Below are 15,721 nucleotides of genomic sequence, written 5' to 3'. Positions count from 1 at the left end.
CACACACACACACACTAAATAGGGAGATTTCTTTTTTATTTCTCTTTATTTTTTTCATTCACCGATGGAGTGTGGAGGAATTTATGCTGCCATCTTCTTGTCTCAAAATCTCCCCCAGAATTATGTTACAATAGATGGTGACAAGATAAATAGTAGTTCATAGCTACAGTTGCTGAAGTTGGTTTAGAGTATTTAGCAAGTATGCCATCACCATGGAACGTCATTTAATAGTATAATTAGATGTCACTACCCCCTCCCCACCACACTCAGAGCTATTGCCTTGTGAATTCACAGACTTCAAGCACACTTGCTGAAAGAGACCATGCTGAATGCTAGGTGTTTGCCTGAACATTCTATTTAGACATGACTTGAAAAGAAAAAATGAGGGACTGGAGAGATAATTCAATGATTAAAAGAACTTGCTGCACATCATGAAGACCAGAGTTCAGATCCCAGCACCAACCACAAGACAGTCGCACAAATAAGTCAAGCTCTCAGGGATCTAACTCCCTCTCCTAGCCTCCATGTGCACAGGCATCGACCACCTCCACCCAACAGGAGCATAGTAAATAACAATAAATAAATGATGATGTTTCTGTAACCTTCACGCCAGAGACCTTCAGGTTTGGGTCCCTCTGCTCCTCTGCTCACCAAGCTGGCTGATTTGGGTAGTGGGTCTACAGCCTCATTCTTTACTGAGTATCAAAAGTTTTATTTTTTTCTGAAAGTAGAAACAAACTGATTTAGTATATATAATAAGAAAAGCCTTTGAAATATAGCTTTCCAGAGAAGATAATGTACCTTTAATTTTCATGTATTGTGTGTGCATGGGAGTATGTGCGCTCATGCGTGAATACACACAGTCATGCACATGTGCACACACACTCCATCCACTCAAAATAATACATACATACATATATATGTACACACACATGTATGTATATTTAGTAGAGTTCACTTAGCCTACAAACTTTTTCCTTAGCTCTTTACTATGACATGCCTATGCTGAAAAGTTCAAGAAGGTTGTATTGGATTGCTCAGTGTCCTGTATGACTCACAGATAGCTTGACAGTGGATTTAATCTCATTTGATTTCCACAAGATGCTCCCACTGGATGTTGTTTTTCTAATATATCAATCCTAAGCCTCTCAGGAGAGTAAAGGAGTGCTATTACCATGGTACAAGCTGCTCCTACGCAGGCCCGCAGGCCCACTTGAATTTCTCACTTGACTCGCACATAGCAAAGCCAAGGCTGTGTGACCTGGCATTGCTTTGGTTTCTCTAGCATGCTCACTCATGTGTTCATGGGCTACTCATACATCTCACTATGCTGGCCATGAATATTATTATTGCTACTTCAGCTAGGGACAAGCTCATGCATGAAGGAAATTGAACAGATTTAGCTTTGCTTCTTCATTCTTTTTAATCATGTCCTCTCAACTAGCAGAACCTAGCAGCTGCTGTTCTGACGCATGAGCGGTTGTTAGTGAGAAATACATTCTGTTTTGTAAATGGATCATCAAATCAATCTCGATACTTTTCAAAAGGTGTAAATTATGCAAAATGTCTTTTCTAACCACTATGAATTGTATTAAAATTTAATTTTAATAAGATATATACACCTAGAGCTCCTCAACAATTTGAAACTGAACAGTAGGAATCTATGGAAAACTTCAAACAATTCAAATTAATAAAATAAATATAATAAACAAAATAAATGAAATAATCAGGATCAGGATATGAGAATATACACATCAAATATTGCAACAAGTCTAAAACAATACACAGAAAACATCTGAAAATTTAATAATACATAATGTTAGTAAATCCCATAAAAACAGGTAACTTGTACTTTGGGGATCTAGGTCTGAGACATAATAGATACTTAAAAATGCAAATAGAGCCAATTTTATTTATTATTCTTCTTTGCTGGAATTTTATCATACTATATTTATTCTTTCCAACTCTCACCCATTAATCTTCATTAAAAATGTATAAAAGTTAGAAGTGAGTGTTCCTCTTTTACTTCTTGGACTGATACATTCAGAATCATGAAAGTAGTGATTGATTTCTCAATTGAATTTTATTTTAATTTACTCTGTATAGAAGCATATACTATATACTCTAAAAGTAATTACTTATAATTATACCTGCATATCTGTGTTTTATGGTATGTATGCAAACTGTTATGAGATATATTTTTCAGACACAAGTAATAAAATTGAGGGAATAGTAAAATTTTTACTGGTTTTGTAGTGGCAGAATTATTCTTGGGGAGGTGGACATGCATGCCAGCAGTAATTGTGTGTCTGTTGAAACTCTGAACAACAGCATCTATCTGAGAATGACATCACTTCTTCCAAGTGATAATATCTTGATGCTTGACAGTGATTGACTGTAATTTGTGTCTGCCAATTCCATGTATTTCTGTCAGTGGTTTTCTTTATAGTTCCAGAGATAAAATTTTGTGCACACACTAATCTCAATAAACACTAATGCATAAATATTAAACTGGCTTGATTTTAGTGTGCTCAGTTTATGCTCAGCACCTGCTCACAATGAGTATTCTATCCAACTCATTTTTTTCCCCAATTTTTAGAATGTCACCCTGATTTCCACTGTATGATTCCAGTCATTAAAAAAGTGACTATCATTGTTTTTGGTGCTGTGTTCAGTACATGGGGTTGAAGCAACGGGCATATACATGCTCAGCCACCAAGCAACAACCATAGTGTCTAAAGATATTTTTCTAAAGAGGAAAAATAGTGTATATTTTGACTTCAATATGAACTAGTGCAGAACAGGTCACCTCAGTATTCGATTTCAAACTTTATTGTTTTTTTTTCTTTTTTTTTTAAATTTATTTATTTATTAAGGATTTCTGCCTCCTCCCCACCACCGCCTCCCATTTCCCTCTCCCTCCCCCATCAAGTCCCTCTCCCTCATCAGCTTGAAGAGCAATCAGGGTTCCCTGACCTGTGGGAAGTCCAAGGACCGCCCACCTCCTTCCAGGTTTAGTAAGGTGAACATCCAAACTGCCTAGGCTCCCCCAATGAAAAATACAGAAGGGAGTTTGCAAAGGAGTCAGGCTGAGAACTGGGCTTCTTCCTGACTGGAGAACATTGCCCATTAATGTTGAGACATGTTGGTGTATGCAGCTCAGGACAGCACTGAAGGGTTAACGACTCTCTTTGACATTTTGATAAATAAATGCAAGCACTAATTTCTTAGAGCAGGCACAGATGACTGATTATTTCATCAAGCGCTTGATCTGGTGCCAAGCCAAAATTAATCAGCAATTTAAGTGACTGACAGGTTGCTCAGGATCTAAGGCTCTGCTGTGAAACTTTAGAGGCTCACTTATTAGTCTCCGAAGACAAAGATGCCAGAGAAAACAAGGAACATGCATTTGATATACCTTTTATTATACTGAGACAGATGCAGAATTTATAAACTATTTTTTTTAAAAAAAATGAACAAACAAAAAATACACAAAATTGATTGCTCCCCTCTTTTGGAAGCTTGTAGGGAGTCTTCTGTACCATGAAAGTGATTCTTAAGGTAGGAGGCTATCAGGTTGAATCCACCTTGGATTCAATCCCAAGTGAATGGCGTTTTCAGCAGAATGGGTTTGCTTTCCTCAAGTGGAAAGCAACCAAGGGTAGTAGCAATAGCCTATAATATTTTGAAAGTGTCTTGGCAATCTTGATCAACAATTCAAAATGGGCTTCTCATATCTGGTATTCTTTTCTGTTATTTTTTTTTTTTAGTTAGATAGTCTGTAGCTCTTGGCAGAAGGATTTTAAGCCCATATGGGAAAATTTTTATGAAAACTATTAACGTATTTGTATATAGCAACATATTATATATAATCTTTTTCTCTCACACAAACAAACATACACATAAAAACAGTTAAAGAAAAAGATGTCATGAGTTAGAGAGAGAGAGAGAGAGAGAGAGAGAGAGAGAGAGAGAGAGAGAGCATAGGAAGAATTGAAGGGATAAAAGGGAAATGCATGATGTCATTAGGCCATAATTTCATAGAATAAAAATTATTATTAAAAATCATGATAAATTGGATTATATGTGGTTGTTCATTATTTAAAACAATGCTAATGCTTTCTCTATAAATCCTACTCAGCCTAATAAAGTACACTAAGAAGAAAGAAAATTAAGATTAAGACAGCTGCTCTTTTTAGGTTGTTATGTTTATTTTTTTCCCCAGAATTTATATTTCCTTGGTTAGTTATTTAATCTTTGACCTTCCTATAACTATCCATTTTGCAAACACTGGAAATATTTCCAAGCCATTATTTTACAATTTCTATTAGTTTTTAATAGCTGCTATATTGGTGGGATTCTTTTTTGCTACTTTATATGGTTTGGAACTTTGCAATATCAAAGTAAATTTCAAAAATTTTCATTCCAGTCTTTCTATGTTACTTTAGGGCACAGAGTTAAATTAGTGGTTCAAAGATTTTGGACATATTTAGGATTTTGATTAATACCAGCTTTCCTTGGAGGGAGGAAGGTATAAGATGGTGTGTGTGTGTTTGTGTGTGTATTTAGTGAATGTACTTGAGTATAAATGGACATGTATCTCTTAAAAAACACGTAGAGGTCACAGAGTGACTGTGGGTGTCCTACTCTACAGACTTCCACTTTATAGCCCTAGAAAGAGTCTCTCCCTGAAGCAGAATCTTAGGTTCGCTATCCCAGTTAGAGTGGAGGAGCAGGGAAACTGTGGCTTTACCTATCTTTTGTCTCAAATGCTGGGGTTTCTGGTATGCCCATCATCTTATATGAGTGCTGTGGATTTGAATGGGGGAACTCCATCCTTGACAGGCAGGTGCTCACACTTACTATGACATCTTCCCAGACCAAATGTCAATCCTTGTTTTCTAAATTGTAATATATCTGTGGCTTTCACCACAAATATAAGCTTTTCCATTTCACAGAGATGTCTAAATACTGGGTAATATCACTTCCTCGTCCTTGTTCTTCTCTTCCTTCACTTCCTCCTTTTCATTTTTGAGACAGGATTTCTCTTGTAGCTCTGGCTGTCCTGGAAACCACTTTTTTAGATCAGAATAGCCTTGAACTCACAGATTTATCCACTTCTGCCTCCTGAGTGTGACTAATATGGTGGGATTAACAGCCTGTACCACCATGCCCTAATAATATCATTACTTTAATCTTCTTTACCTAATGTACAAACATTACATTTTAGTTAATTTGCATTTTGCTTTAACAAGGAGAATAAAGATGTGCTATATAGCCTGCCTCCTCTGAACAGTTGGTTCCCATTGTTATGTTGTGTTGAGTTTGATTATTTGTGGGAATTTTAAGATATTTCTTATTGTATATTTTATGGATCACTTCACCTCTCGATATTCTGAATTAATTACAAGGATAGAACCTGAGCCTGGTTAATTTTCAGAACTCTCTTGGTGTGGGAGAATTGTCTGTATTCTGTCAATCATGTTTTAAATAAACGCTGATTGGCCAAGCAGGAAATATAGGAGGGAAAAACCAGACAGGAAGTAGAAATGATGTAATGAGAACAGGAGAATGCTGGGAAGGAGGAAGTTGATTCCCCCATTCCTGCCCAGACCACCGAAGCAGCAGGATGTGATCTGCCCCACTGAAAAAAGGTACTGAGCCACGTGGCTAACATAGATTTAAAAAAATGGGTTAATCAAGATGTGAGAGTTATCCAATGAGAGGCTAGAACTAATGGGCCAATCATAACTTTATAAGCTTTATAACTTATAGAGACTTATGTGTGATTTTTCTCTGGGACTAAACAGCTGGGGGTATTGGGCAGGACAGAAAACACAAACAAGCAGGGCCGGGCCTTGTTCATGTTACACTCTCTCAAAAATCTCATGACTCTATTATGCAGCCATTGCATATACAAAATATCTAATTTTTGTGTTGTCAGGATTATTAGAAATTTTCTTTGTATCATTAAATTTTTAATGTGTATTGTTTCATACATTGTCCCAGAATTAGTACAAGGTTTCATATAGTAATAACTGCTAGAACTTCCACACTGCAAACCCCAGTTTCACTGAGAGTCAGATCTCATTCTGAATAAACTAGGGTCAACACTTTGGAAGAAAACATAAAACTAAGAATCTATTTTTATAGAAAGGACTAGCTGTCTCTGCTAGTCTTCTGAGATGTAGATAGCAACTTTATCTCCATAGTGAAAATACATTCCAACTCTCCTTCAATTTAAAGCTATCACCACATCAAACAATTGCACTTACCTATACTGCTTTCTGAACCCCAACTGAAGAAACACTGATATCTTTTAATACATGAACAAATAAGCTGTGATACTGCCATAATGGATTTTTTTCTGTGATGAAAACAAAAGGCTTTCAATCCACAGAAAGATAAGGAGACACTTAACGTGCTTATTTCTGTGTGACAGTCCATGATCTCACCTATTATGGGGGAAGAACCACATGGGAGTGAAATGATTAAGGGAGGTATGAGTGTGGATAAAGGCAGAGCTCAGAATTTTAGGGAGGCAAAGCTGTTTTCCCTGGTACTTCAGCGAGGCCCACCATGCATGATGTCTTTGTATTAATCCATAGAACTCTGTAGCTCAGAGCGAAGTCTAATGTGATGGTGAACTTTGAGTAATCAGAGTTGAATCATTAGATGTGACAAATTCACCATAACAAATCTTGGCCAAAAGAGAGATGGTGTGGATGAGGGGTGGGAATGTGGAAATTGTACTTGGTATTCATAGTTTCTCTAAACTTTCATCTGCTCTGAGAAGAACCCATTAACTTGAAAAGCTCATCTTGATTTTCCTAATGAATAAGCTTTAATTTCACCGAGATAATTAATTATAGAAATAGCGCTGCTATTGGGTTCTTTAGAAACATATTTGACTGTATGGACAGGATGAATAACCATAAAATAATAAGGAGAAATGATTGCTCCTCTCTTAAGATGATGATGTGGGAAAAGGGATGATCCTATTGGTTAGTGGCCTACCTGAGGGTCTGATTAGAGACAGCTGTGGTTTATGGTTGATATCCATCATATAAGCAATGGAAATCTTATTTGGCTTTTACTTTGATTTTATAGAAGTAAAATAATTACAAGAGAGATTTAACCACGAGTGACTTCTGATAATTAGCACCATAGATAAAAATGATTGCTTTATGTTCGCTTTAGAGGCTAGATGAAAAATGATCAAGAATGCAACATTTAATCAAATTTACCAGAATCTTATTGACTTACTATGTCACATAACTGCTTTAGTGTTTTACATATTTGAAATTACCAGACAGTTGACAGATGACAAGAATTTTAAGTATACTTAGGTTAGCGGTCTCTTATACGTGGGGAAATAGGAAAATGAAATCTCACCTTAATTTATGTCAGCTGTTATAGCAATCATTTGGGCTGTAGTATAACGTCAATTGTTTTACCTGTGAATTTTAGGGCTCTTATTTCAAGCATTTTTGATGATCGCTTTCAATTTGCTTTCATGTATTTCATTTCTTCTTCCATCGTCTCTCTGTTAATATTGTGAAACTTGGTAATAATACATTCATTAGAATTTTATGAACCAGTAAGTGTTCTTTTATGGTGCTTTCTTCATTTCCAGAGAAAAAGGCATTCTCAGCCTCAGGAGGTTATTTTTTGAGCTTTTCATAAAGACTAGTAAAATCGGGTTAGGTGTTCTGACCTCTTTAGTTTTAGCCATCTTTCCATTTCACTGTTACAGATAAAAGTACATCTCCAGTTTTTACTGGCTGTCACAAGGCTGAACTTATATGATAAGATATAAAACCTACAAGTATTATTGCAGTTATATTATGCATATTTTGGTATAGAATATGCATGAATTTTGTATTGTGACCACCCAGGAGTCCATCCTATGATACTCCCATTTTCTAGATTGTTCCACACATTTTAATTTATTTGCCTTAGCCATACTCATTCAAGTTCCCATAGGATATGAACAGACTAAAGGTAATCTAAATGGAATTCTACCCATAAGACATTAGTGATATTTTTAGCACAGAACACATGCTGTAATCATATTACACAGGAAATAATAGCTATTCTGTTATTCTTTTTATGTTGTTTTTATACTTTCTAAGTTGAGATATGATTTATGTTTATTTTAAATGTACTCTTTAACAAGTATATGTGAGTAGCTCTCACATCCAGTCAAGATGTAGAATATTTTTATTTTCTAAGAAAAGGTACTTTGGTCATCTTCCCACTAATTACAGACAACTTCTTTGGATTCCATAAGGGAAATTGTGGTGACTCTGAAATTAGCATACTTGAGTGTTCCCTTGCTTCTGACTTATGAGACGTATAATGAGGTCATCTATGTTGTGGGTAACAGTGATTTGTTTGTAGGTAATAGTGCATTCAGTGAGTTTACTGCAGTGTTTATTCATTCATATGTCAAGAATTTTTAGTTGCTTTCTGGTTTAAGCACTGCAAATTAAAGGAATGCATAACATTTAATGAAATGTATGGAGACCCACATGACTGGATTTTGTATGCTAAGGAAAAGTGTTTTGGAAAGAAATGCTTGTCCACTTCTTGGGGAGCTGACAATATAAATGGGTAAATATTTTATTATAGAAGTTAGGTTTTGTCAAAAGAATCTGGAGAAACCATTGAAGTAATAGTGATTAAGATTATCAATATTGAAATACTCTAGTGCCCATTGTTTTCTGAGAAAAAAACTGACAATTTCCATAAGCTCTCTTCAGAGAGGAAAAAATACAATTTCTGATTAAAATATTATGTAATATTTCTGCTAGCTAAAGTATACATATGATTGAAAAGGTACAATACATATGATTAATGGAGAAGTGTGAAGGGAGAAATCATTGGGTTAGCCAGGAAGGTCATCTAATCTTCTCTGAGATTTGGGAAAGATAAATTTTGTATTAGTTCATTACTATAAACATTGCTTATTACAACAATTTAAAGCTTTCTACATGAAGAAAATCAGAACAGAGTTGGCTATGAGCCTGAATGGTAAAAGGATAGGACCAACTATGTTCATGATCAGATGCAGTTGAAACAGTATACACACTGAAACTGAGATCAAAACAATGCTTCAAACTGCCCTGTTCCTTTCTGAAGAGGAAATGGAGGGAGGAATGAATCTAGAGAAAAGAAGTGAGGGGGTCCTAACAGGAGTAGAGAGAGGGGAAACTCTGTTGGGGATGTAGTGCATGAGAGAAGTATCTATTTTCAATAAAAATCCAAACAGAAATTTTAAAGCAAAAATCCTTTGAGAGACTATATGAAGGAATCAGGTCAAGCAGAAGATGAAACAGGGGTCAAAATCAAAGCCGTAAAGTGATGAAAGAAAGGAAAGCTCACGACTTGTCAACAGGTCATAGGTGATCTCGGATACAGTGGTTCTGGTAGAATGGATGTATAATAACGTTGTAGTTCTGGCATGTGGAGACAAATTCAAGAGAGGAAACATGGTGAAAAATGAGCCAGATTAGAAGATAGCAAGATTACACAAATTCATAGTTTTTTAATAGCAAAAAGATATTTATCAATGTTGGCCAATAAGGAAAAATGACTTGCAGTGTGTTCTTTTAAACTCAGTAACAAAATATCTGCTAGCATCAAGTTTTTCTGTTTTGAAACTTGAGTCAGGGATAGCTTAAATTGATTCATAATTTTACACATTATTTTTTTGTAAATTAAAGTTTGTATTCATGCTTAAACTATTCATCTACATTATTGTTGTTATGTATTTGCTTGATTCATCAAAATTGTGTGTCTGAATAAAATGATGAACAGAAAGAAAAAATGTAAATATGTTTACAGTTGATGCAGAGTTTGCCAGGGTGTAAAGTCTCAAGAGAAAGACTTTGTACTGACAGGGCAGGGTCTCTGCAAAGATAGGGTAGAGTTAATAACTCATTTTTTTCTCCTAAAATTGTTTTTGAAATTAGAATATAATTAAATAATTCTCATCCTTCCTTTTCCTCCCTTTAACCCATTGCATGTACCTCTCTGTGCTCTCTCTTAAATTAATGTCCTCTTTTTGCTCTCTCTCTCTCTCTCTCTCTCTCTCTCTCTCTCTCTCTCTCTCTCTCTCTCTCTCTGTGTGTGTGTGTATGTGTGTGTATGTCTTTCTCTTATACACACACACGCGCACACACACACACACACACACACACACACACACACACACACACACTTCTTGTGAAGGCCCAAAAATGTTAGCCTATTCTATCTTGACTAATAGTTTGTGAGTTGTAACCTCTTTTCCTTCAAGGTTATTGTCTATTTCTACCTCAAACAAATGTCTCACCTTGATTTAGATCAGAGAGTTCGGTTCTGTCAAGGTTATTGTTAGTTGTGGCTAATATCCAGACCTGGTATTTCAGGTTTTGAGAGGTAGATCTGTTTCTACCTTAAGTAAAAGTCTAAGGATTCAACTAACTTTCTACTCCCTTAAGAAAATAACAAAGGATTTCACTCAGGGAGTGGTTTGCCTACAAGATGTTTCAGTCTAGGGTATGAGCATTACTTGTCTTGTTCTGGCAACAGAATGTTTAACTAAAAGTGTAGCCTTCAATGAACCTGTCCTTTCCTTGTATCATGTGAATGCATTTTTTAAGAAATCTTACTCCTACCTTTTGGGATCAAGGAATTTAAGCAAATAGAAATTAAACGCAGAGGTTTTCAGTATTCACTGGACCTCTCTCCGAGTACTATCCTATTACTGTTATATTATTTTTGCTCATGTCTTTGTTCTCTTCACTTATTTTTCTAATCCCCATGCCCTACCCTTGTAAGTTGTACACTTGTTGACATGTAATTTGTATACTTGTTGACAATTTCTAAATATACAAATAGAACTTTCACAGTATGTTACCAATATGTAAATAATTTCAGTATTGATCATCTAGTACTAGATAATCTGTTGAGTGGATCTTTGTGGAAAAACAGAACCAGATGTGATTTTTCTTTTGTTGAATGGACTTTAAATCCAATGAGAGGGAGAGGGCTATTTGTAATCACCAAGGTATGTGTGCAACTCCTGTAGCCTTGGGGATATTGAGCCAAACTGGCTGTTGTAGTCTGTCATAGTTGTCAAATATAGGTAGGGGTATCAATTGTTTTCCTCCCTTGGATGCTTGCCTGGTTTGAGAAACCTAGCCAGGCCTAGGGAAATGATGGATCTTGAAGGAGAACCTACAACTGTCACTTTACTAAATCAATATAATTCTTAACTACATTCTAAATATCCTTTTTTTTTTTGTTTTTGTTTTTCGAGACAGGGTTTCTCTGTGGTTTTGGAACCTGTCCTGGAACTAGCTCTGTAGACCAGGCTGGTCTCGAACTCACAGAGATCCGCCTGCCTCTGCCTCCCAAGTGCTGGGATTAAAGGCATGCGCCACCACCGCCCGGCCCATTCTAAATATCCTTATAACATTACGCTCCTTGGTGCATCATTTGTGAATGATGCTGATAACTTTTCCTTGAGACCACTGAAGACATAAGTACACAATTCAGAATATACACACATGGCATTTTTCTAAGTGTTGTACTGAAAGTGACTGACACACCACTAAGTTCCAGGTTTCAGTGACAGTATCAGGTCTATTCACTACTACCTAATTAGATTTAGGGTACAGTATGTCAAGGCAGGGAAATCCTAGGTAGGAATTTGAGGTAGTTCATCAGTTTCTATTCACAGTCAGGAAGCAGAAGACACCACAATTTGTTCTCAGCTCACTTTCTCCTTCTCTAGGATACCGAAAGGGAATGGAACCATTAATGATTGATAGGTCTTCTCATCACTCTTAACAGGATCATGTACTAGGTGACTTTAGGTCTTATAAAATTCAAAACTGATATTAATCATCATAGAACGTGAATAAGAGAGACCTAGAAAGCATACGTACACTCATTAGTTGTAATATGTAATATATATATATGGAATTAAAGTTATCTGTTTAAATTGACATTGTAAATTTGTCATAGTACTTATTGGCCAAAGCATTAGCTTAACTTCTGTGCCTTGTGCTGTTAGTGTAGGGGAAAAGTTCTTGTGAATCAAGTCCTGGGAAACTTTGTGCAAATCAGCAAGACACATGGACAAAAACATGATGATGAAAGTGTGTGCTTGAAATCATAAAGCATATGTCAGCATAACAGAAAAAGAATAGCCATAAAGAAAGCAGACACCAAATTGGTTGAAAAGCAATCTTGGGGAGACTGATGTTTATGATGACTTTGTACAAGGACAGATGATTGTGCCCATAATTGGCTTTGTGATTTTAAATGTGTCACTGAGGGTGGCTGAAGTACAGAAGCGCAGGTCATTAGAGTCTAAAATGTGAACGAATTTTCAGCAGACAATGTCTGATGAATCCTTTTACAGAAATAAACCCAGTCTCTACATCATCAAAGAATAAAAACTAGGCCAAATTTTGTGGATAGCACAACGTTGTAAAATCCTACATAGCATCATGAATCACACACCAGCAGCTCCCTATTCAACAAGGAACTAGTAACTTTATATTCCTTTTTGATGCAAATTGTGTTATTTTGAGTTATAGTTAATTTGTCAAGATTAAAAACATAAGGTTTATGTTTAAAATGTGTTCAGTATATTGAAATATTCTTTATTCTTGGTGTTCTTTCCACTGCTGTATATTTTGCATTTCTTAACTAACTGCATGTACAATGTTTATCTTTCATCTTCACTTGTTTATAGGTTACTATTAACTCCTTTAACCCAACCATTCTGAATTATTTTGGGTAGCTGAAGAAACCTATCAGTAGTATATTAATAGGTAGCTTATTTTAAGCCTCCTCACCCTAATCTACTTTTCAATATTCCTGAATTTATCATTGGAAGATTTATCACTAAGCATTGGAAGTCCTTGTTTCAAAGACTGTGCCATGATGAGCTATTCTGCTTAAGTTGGCATTCAACTCTCCTTTTCCTCAGCACATTGTCAAAGTTTGCAATGAGGTAAATAGCTTTTCTCCATCTTGTATTCTACCCATGACTTGGTGCTTCCATAGTGGAGGCCCAGGACCAATGAATAGTTGCCCATGAACTGAAAACATGACCAAAAACAAACTTTCCTTGTTTAAAAAAAGTCTGTTTTCTTGGGTATTTTGTAAAAGCAATCAAAATCCAACATATAACATCATGTTTTTTTTTTTTCATGAAATAAGTATCACATGTCCCCTTTTTCGTCAGTTTCACCTAGGATTCCTTCTTGATTTTTAGTGAAATTCAGTGGAACTTTTAAAATCTAACCCCATATTTTCTTGCCTTAAAGTTTTAATATTATCCTATTTTACTTATTCTTTTATTTAATCATCAAACATTTCCATTAAGCAGACAGACAAACTGATGGTGATGAAGTTGTCAATGGTTTTATATATCTATCAGATTCTATGTCAGGATATGAAATGTCTTTATATTTCTGAAAGATTATCAGAAGAAGGTATATTGTCCTGTTATATTAGTCCAGTGCATGGATTTTTGTATCTTTCTCTTATAACTTCTTGATTAACACTAATGTTAATTCCTCAATAAAATTTATATTTGTATTAATTTTTACTTCATTTCAACCATGCTTTGTTTTATACTGTTTGCTATGTGACTAAAACCTATAAAGAAAGAAAAACTTATTCAATCCTGACTTTTTAGCTCTTAGTGATTTGGTTATGATTAATTTGATTCACCGAACCTATATATCAATGTCTTTTAAGATATGAAGCCATATAGCAAAAGAAGAAATAACAGGGCTTTGAAACGTCTTTAGGAAGGGAATCCAAAAGCTATATGACTTTTTTTTTAAAATTTATAAGATGTAAAGAAAAGTACAAGTCACTTAATATCAATTTGTAAATCGTAGAAAATGTTCTTTTCCTTTACCATTTTCTTGATTCAGGGTCTGTCCTCAAAATCAATCCTGCTGCTTCAGCCTCGTGAGACCTGTTTTTACAGTTCTGAGTGATCACATTCAGTTCCTCAGTCATTAAACACATAACATGCTAATGCTTTCTTTTTTTGAGTCAGTTTGTTCACTTCATGTTGTAGTCTAAGCCTCCATGTGCCACAAGTAGGATCCTCTAGGCTTCGGCTTGCCTAGGTAGCCTTTCTGTCTTTGCTTTTAAAATACATAGAATTTGGCAAATAACTTTTAGAAAACACAAGGCCATTTTCCAGTACTATGTGAGGAATAAATTCCTAGTCTTGCAATGTTTTCTTAATGTTTATTTTCGTATTTATGTGAAAATTACTTCTGAGCTTCTGGGGAAAGCAGAAATATATTTCTGTAAACAACGATAGCATCTATTATTCACTCCCTTGATGCTATGCCATACTGAGTATTTATACAATATTTGACTCTTAACATATTATGCTCAAAACAAGCACAGGACTATCCGACAGTGTGTCCCAGGAGGACATAACTGGATGGGACTGAGGTAATAACTGCTCTCTTGATGTTCCATTCATAATTCTTTCTTTGTTCACCACCACTCTTGAAAAATAGATATTTGAACATAACTGGTTGCTTACAACTGCTCATTTACCCTGAAAAACATGATATAAGGGAGTACACTGAACATGGTCCCTATGTTCTCCTTCAATGTCTTACATAACTCCATGGAGAAAGTGTATTAGAGTTAATGAGGAAATGAGTATTCGTGCCACACAGCATCTTGAGAATAAAATTCAATCTAATCTATGATTTTATCTCCGTGATACTAAAAATTTTCATCAGAAAATGCCCAAGAAATGATTTGTATTGAAATAAGAGAATAAATTACATAGAGAAGAACAACAGAATAAATAACACTTTCATTTTAAATGTCAGGTCTAGATATAGCTAACTAATGACACCTTAATGTTTGTGTATATTGAGTAATTTAACTGAACTTTTAGAAATTTTTCTGAATTACAGTAAAACTAAATTTACTGGTGATTGTATGGTACATAGTAGTTAGTCATATTTCTTAGTTAAACCTACAGAGTTGTAATTAAGACAAATATCAGCCAGTGAATATAGTGATAAAGATGAAATGTTAATTTGTTAGAGTACAACAAATATTTCTCATTATAAAATGTATATTCTTAGAAGGTTTTTAAAAAAGGAAGACAAATTCTGTGTATCTATCTTTTGGAATATTCGTTCACTATCTTTTTTGTGATCTTAGAGCAATTGGTTCAGTCTTCATCTGTTGTAATAAGTTATGTTACTCCATAGTTATTCTAGTCAATTTCCATCTATATTTTTCTGAGAACAAGCTGTTTGGGGACATTCTTTCAGGTTGGGTGTGAGGCCGGATATTTATTTTCTCCTGCTTGACCTAGGTTAGCATCTGATTGTGTTCATTAACTTTCTATTATTTTAAAAATTCCTAGGAAGCTGACTTCAGCTCATGGTTTTTGAGGTTTTATTCTGTGATTGGTTGGCCCTCTTGTTTAGGGGCTCTGTGAGTCATCCCATAAGTCACAGAGGGTACTCAGGCATAGTAAAATAAGAAAAGGGTCTCTGAAGTCTCCCTATGCCTTCCAAGAATACAACACCATTAGTCCACTGAACCTCCATGAAACCTTAGCTCATAAAGTTTCCACTACCTACCAACATAACCACATCAATAACTATGGATCTTCTAACATTTGGCACATAGGACCCAATCTGTAGCACTTATTTAA

The sequence above is a fragment of the Microtus ochrogaster genome, linkage group LG4, assembly GCF_000317375.1.
Source record: "Microtus ochrogaster isolate Prairie Vole_2 linkage group LG4, MicOch1.0, whole genome shotgun sequence".
Taxonomy (NCBI): Eukaryota; Metazoa; Chordata; class Mammalia; order Rodentia; family Cricetidae; genus Microtus; species Microtus ochrogaster.
This window is presented reverse-complemented; position numbering follows the sequence as displayed.